Source organism: Poromitra crassiceps (assembly GCF_964638095.1).
Source record: "Poromitra crassiceps genome assembly, chromosome: 2".
Classification (NCBI taxonomy): Eukaryota; Metazoa; Chordata; class Actinopteri; order Beryciformes; family Melamphaidae; genus Poromitra; species Poromitra crassiceps.
The window spans coordinates 44,550,661-44,556,809 of record NC_139624.1 but is presented as its reverse complement, the minus strand read 5'-3'; the positions used below and the strand labels follow the sequence as shown (position 1 = coordinate 44,556,809).

The 6,149-nt window shown below is 51.8% G+C and overlaps 1 pseudogene across 1 annotated transcript; it reads left to right on the top strand.

The window, feature by feature from the left end:
- Nucleotides 1–2,352: 2,352 nt before the first annotated feature.
- Nucleotides 2,353–5,756, top strand: LOC310799692 (SPRY domain-containing SOCS box protein 1 pseudogene; annotated as a pseudogene). Its single transcript has 2 exons — nucleotides 2,353–2,398; nucleotides 4,948–5,756. The product of its transcript is annotated as an SPRY domain-containing SOCS box protein 1 pseudogene (transcript).
- Nucleotides 5,757–6,149: the final 393 nt, after the last annotated feature.

The following is a 6,149-nucleotide window of genomic DNA, read 5'->3' as shown; positions in this document are numbered from 1 at the left end:
TTTTTTTATGAATGAGCAGACCATTCGCACCTTTTCCGGCTCGACCTTTCAAGTGGAGGCGGGTTGCCAGGTAACCCGGCGCTGTTACTACCTCCCGTCGTGGGACAAAAGGCGTAAAACAATTGTCCGCCAAAGCGCGTTCACGACTTTCACATCGGAGGCGCAAATCCTATTTTCCGTGCATTTTCCGGCTTTCAAGGCCAGTGTGAAAGAGCCTGAGAACTGTGGAACACCCCAGGGGTCATCTGGTACAAAAGCAATATGGTAGCTCAGTGGGCACGGTTTTATTACAATTTACTCCTAAACCGTGCCCATCGATTAGTAAACCATGGGCACAGATTTGTAATATATACTGGTAACAAAGAGGGACTTTTAGGCCTATATACAGTGAGTCAGAGCCATACACACATATTGGCTACTAATAACCATTAGGCACCTGAGCATACTGTATGTGTGAACCATAACCATTGATTAATCACACAATCACATCAGTAGGTTTAATGTATGATCCAATGTGTGTTTTGGTAACAATATGAATTAACCTGTACATAATGCTTATAGAAAATGCATTACATGTTATATGCAACTCTGTGGGCTGCTCTAATGTCCCTGTTTGATGTTATCAAAAAGTGTCTGGCAAAAAATGGTTGCTGTCAAATAAATTGCAGCTTTTTAAACTTGTAAAAAGGAGGTTTAAAATACATGCTACAGCATGCGCTGGGACACGTCATCAGTGATGTTAGCTGGGGTCGTAAGGTGTTTCAGGTCTCTCAACATCATACACCCTCGCCCAGTAGACCCAGCCGAGGCCGATTAAGACCCCGACCCACGTCCCAAAGCAGCCGCTCACGGATCAGCCTTCCTACTCTGTCTGCAACGTTGCCCGCGGAAGGGTTGATCATGCCCAATCCGCTGCAATAGAGTTAGTGCTACACCGCAGTATTGTAAGACCCTTCGGTGCATGGAGGGTCTAAGGCCCTGTGTGGGTGACTCCAGGCCGGGCTCCTCCTACGTCTCACCAGACCCTCCCGGGGTAAAGGCAATCCTACCATGGGCAGAGAGGACGCCTCAAGAAGGCCTGTGCGCTGCCCGTCATTGGCCTGCGGCCAGGCCGCGATCTTTGCACAGATTTTCAGGAGGCTAATCCGTAGCATTTGTGGATTTCTGCCAGGATGGGGTGCTAATCCCATCCCGTACCGGATGCCGTCTCTCCGACCGTCAACTGTCTCTCCAGCTTGTCACCAAACTATACTTGGTTGTCACCTTGTCTATTAAGTGTCACTGGCCAGGGGAGCCAGGATAAAAAGGAGGATGTAAAAAGGAGGATTATAACCATTATAATCCAGGGTTCAGAGCAGGTAGAAAATGTAGTTAAGGCTAATTTCGAAATACTTTCTTTGATTTATATAAAAACCCATTCGTAAATAATGTTAATTATAGTCTAGTTTCCAAATCCAGCCCTAAACAAGGATATTAGACATACCAAACACATAAACATATAGGAAACAATACTTTCCTATAATCATGTAGCCTAAATGTATAGGTTAATGACTGATTACACTATGTTTCATCTCCTTAGTATCATGGTGAATAATTATTTCAATAAAACAAAAGGGAAAGTATTGGTGGAATGCCACTGTAGAAAATAGACTGTTGTGGAATGTTTAAAGTAATTTTTCTCACATTTTACATTTAGATGCATAACAGATTAAAATACTTTACACTTTAGACCCAGATCTACCATGAATGTGTTCTCATTCCCATCGCGTACATGTGTGACTATTTGTCTGTCTGTCTTGTCCATCCATCTATCTACTCTATCTATCTATCTATCTATCTATATATCTATCTATATATCTATCTATCTATCTATCTATCTATCTATCTATCTATCTGCCCTCTATTCATCTGTCCAATTGGCAACCCCTGATTGGTTGTTCAACTGTGCCAAGTCGGTGGGGGCTGAAAAATCTAATAAATAATCCATAACATACCGTGGATAATTATTGCCTAATATCTAAACACACACACACACGTGAGGTCTCCAGACCATATTTCAAGCAGAAGGCCACTCATGCATAATCCGATCATCCCCTGACGACAGTCAAGTTCTAGCATAACGTGGTCAGTCAAAGTCCTAGTATGACGTCTGCTATGACGTCAAATATGACGTCAGTTAATCCTCATATATATAGCAAGGGTTCTACGTCACCTCTCTCTCTCTGGCCGATCATAGCAGCAGCTAGCTTCTCGGCAGTCCATCTCCCTTGAAGCCGTCCTCCGAAGCGTTGTTTTGCTCTGTTTTGCACCACATCTGCAGACCGATCCAGCACCCCCAAGTCCTCTTTAACCATGGATAATCCCCGCGGATCTCGCAACGTTCCCCACTCCACTCCGGGTAGGTCGGATCCCGAGCCAGAGCAGCCCTTGGACAGTGACGACAGCCTAGACAACGATACCCTGTTCCGCATCGGCCACGGGGCGCGTCTGCCGTCCGAGACGTCTGACAACACCGGCGGTCGTGGGAGGAGAGCAGGAGACGAAGCACCGCACGCGCGCGGACACCCAAGAACGCGCGCGAGCGAGCCAGAGCGAGAGGCCGCTCGGCGCGGACGAAGATCAGAAGAGGAAGCTGCCCCGAGAGCTGGGAGTCGTCGGGGTAATGCAGGCCGCGGGGCCGCTGTGAGACGCCATGTTCCACGCCATGTCCTTCCTGGTCGCACCGACCTCCAGGCCGCCGCCCCGGAAGCGGAAACGGCCCCATTCGCAGCTCCGCCGAGCCGACAGGGGTCGTCATTTACATTACATTTACATTACGTCATTTGGCAGACGCTTTTATCCAAAGCGACTTACAGTAACACACTTTTTGTCAGCAATAGAGCAATCAACTATGGAGCACAGTCTATGACAACTACAAATCCTGAAGGAACAGTGGTACGAGTTTTAGTTTAGTTTTTTTTTTTTTTTTTTTTTTTTTTTTTTAATAATATTAAATAAAGAGAGAGAAAGAAGAGAGAGAAAGAAGTTAGATCAAGAAGGGCCCAGGTGGAGCCTGAAAAGGTGAGTCTTTAGTCTTTTCCGAAAGATCGGCAGTGATTCAGCAGTCCTGACCGAAGGTGGCAGCTCGTTCCACCATTGGGGTGCCAGGGAGGAGAAGAGTCGAGATCGGGATGAGCGACTTTTGAGCGCCCGTAGCGAAGGAGGAGCGAGGCGCCCTGCACTGGTAGAGGAGCGAAGGGAGCGGTGAGAGGTTTGGAACCTGACCATAGATTGCAGGTACAGGGGAGCTGACTGGTGTACTGCCCTGTAGGCCAGTACCAGTGTCTTGAATTTGATGCGAGCTGAGATGGGAAGCCAGTGGAGGTCCCGGAAGAGGGGCGTGACATGAGAGAATTTGGGTTGGTTGAATACCAGACGGGCTGCAGCGTTCTGAATGAGCTGAAGCGGTCGGATGTCGGTGGCAGGTAGGCCAGCCAGGAGCACGTTGCAGTAGTCCAGGCGAGAGACGATAAGTGACTGGACCAGGAGTTGAGTCGCTTCTCTTGTGAGGAAGGGACGGATTTTGCGGATGTTGTAGAGGGAGAACCTACAGGAGCGTGCTGTCGCAGCTATGTTGGCAGAGCAAGACAGCTGGTTGTCGAGGATCACCCCAAGGTTCTTAGCTGTTTGGGAGGGCAGTACAGTGGTGTTGTCGATGGAGATGGAGAGATCTGTGAGAGGACAGTCTTTCCCTGGGAGGAAGAGTAGCTCTGTCTTACCAAGGTTGAGCTTGAGGTGGTGGGCAGACATCCAGTCGCCAATGTCCTTGAGACATGCAGAGATGCGAGCCTCGATTTGAGTGTCGGAGGGGGGGAAGGAAAGGAAAAGTTGGGTGTCATCAGCATAGCAGTGATAAGAGAAGCCATGAGAAGAGATCACATAGGCAAGAGATCTGATATAGAGAAGAAAAAGTAAGGGGCCCAGGACTGAGCCCTGGGGGACACCAGTGGTAAGAGGGCAGGATCTGGAGACAGACCCTCTCCATAAGACCTGGTATGAGCGGTTCGAGAGATAGGAAGCAAACCAGGATAGTGCAGAACCTGAAATGCCAAGGTCAGACAGAGTGGAAAGAAGGATTTGGTGATTGACTGTATCGAAGGCAGCAGATAGGTCAAGGAGGACAAGGACAGAGGAGAGGGATGAGGCCTTAGCAGTGTGAAGGGCCTCTGTGACAGCAAGAAGAGCTGTCTCAGTGGAGTGCGAAGCCTTGAAACCGGACTGCAGAGGGTCCAAGAGGTCATTCTGGGAGAGATAGAGAGAAAGTTGTTCGGACGCTGCTCGTTCAAGGGTTTTGGAAAGGAATGAGAGAAGAGAGACAGGTCTGTAGTTCTGAATAGCAGTAGGGTCAAGGGAGGGTTTCTTAAGCAGAGGCTTGACTCTTGCAGCCTTTAGATCAGGTGGAACAAGACCAGAGGACAGAGAGGAGTTTATGAAGGTAGTGAGGAAGGGAGATATGTCAGGTGAGATGGTTTGGAGGAGAGAGGAAGGGATGGGATCGAGGGGGCAGTAAGTGGCTCGGTTCGAGCTGATGAGTTTAAGCACCTCATCGGGAGAGAGGGGGGAGAAGGAAGGAAATCCAGGGACAGCGGGCCGAGGAGCAGGATTGGAGTCGGGAGTGTTGTCGTCAAGAGCCATTCTGCTGTCCCTGCTAGATGCCAGCAGATCGGCGGAGGCTCGTCTGTGGGCTTTGGAAACACCCCCCCCCCCCCCGTTCCCCCCACGTTCGCCCCAGCCCAGCAGCAGCCGATCCTGCCCGGGCCGATAAGAGCCATCCTGCTGTCCCTGCTAGATGCTAACAGATCAGTGGAGGCTCGCCTGAGGGCGCTGGAAATCCCCCCCCCATTTCCCCCACGCTCGCCTCAGCCCAGCCGGCTCAGCAGCCGATCCCGCCCCCGCCCGCGCAGCAAGCCGACGTGCTCCCCACCACCACCCAACCCGCCCGGACGAATACCCTGGCGTCCGCCACGTCCCCGGAGCACACCATGCCCTCTCGGCTGGACCGGCTGCTGGACATGCCGCCTGCCGGCCCGGACGTCCAGGTGCAGCACTCCTGGAACAACGACGACCGCTCGCTCAACATCTTCGTCAAGGACGTCAACAAGCTGGTGCTCCACCGCCAACCCGTGGCGCAGAGCACGGACGCCATCCGCGGCCGGGTGGGCTACACGCAGGGACTGCACGTGTGGGAGATCAGCTGGGCCACGCGCCAGAGGGGGTCCCACGCCGTGGTCGGGGTGGCCACGGGCGACGCGTCGCTGCATTCGGTGGGCTACACGGTCCTGGTGGGAAACAACACCGAGTCCTGGGGCCGGGACCTGGGCCGGTGTAAACTCTACCACGACGGCAAGAACCACGCGGGCAGAACCTACCCCGCCTTCCTGGAGCCCGACGACACCTTCATAATACCAGACTCGCTGTTAGTCGTCTTGGACATGGACGAGGGGACGTTAGGTTTCATAGTGGACGGACATGACCTAGGGGTGGCGTTCGGAGGACTTAAGGGCAGGAAGGTGTACCCCGCAGTGAGCGCCGTGTGGGGACACTGCGAAATACGAATCCGGTACATAAACGGACTCGATCCGGATCCCCTCCCTCTGATGGACCTGTGCAGGCGCTCTGTGCGGGCGGCTCTAGGAAGGGACCGCCTGAGCGGAATCCACGGACTGCCCCTGCCCGCCTCTCTCAAGAGCTACCTACTCTACCAAGGATGGGGTTGACGACCACAGCACACCGAGCATACCCCGGAGGACCAGTCACCCGTGGATGCGAAAGGACCCATGAGGAAAGTATCAGTACTTCAGTATTTAAACGGGCAATCTACCAGTCCAGTAAAATCAGACGTATTCATCTCTTTAATACTCCGTCTGCCCGCAACGGCCCGCCCCACCAAACAGAAATACTGTCTTACATTGCTCTGAAAACACCACATGTACCATAATTGTCCCTCGTGCTTTGACTAAATAAAGCGAAGCTGACTGACAAGTTATTCGGCCTGTGATCTGACTATTCTATCCAGTGGGCATCTCAGCCTGCCTATTTCCGACGCCTAAGCGGAAATCGCTTTCTGGCAAATGGCCAGCGGGAGTCACAATTCACAATTCTTCCTGACA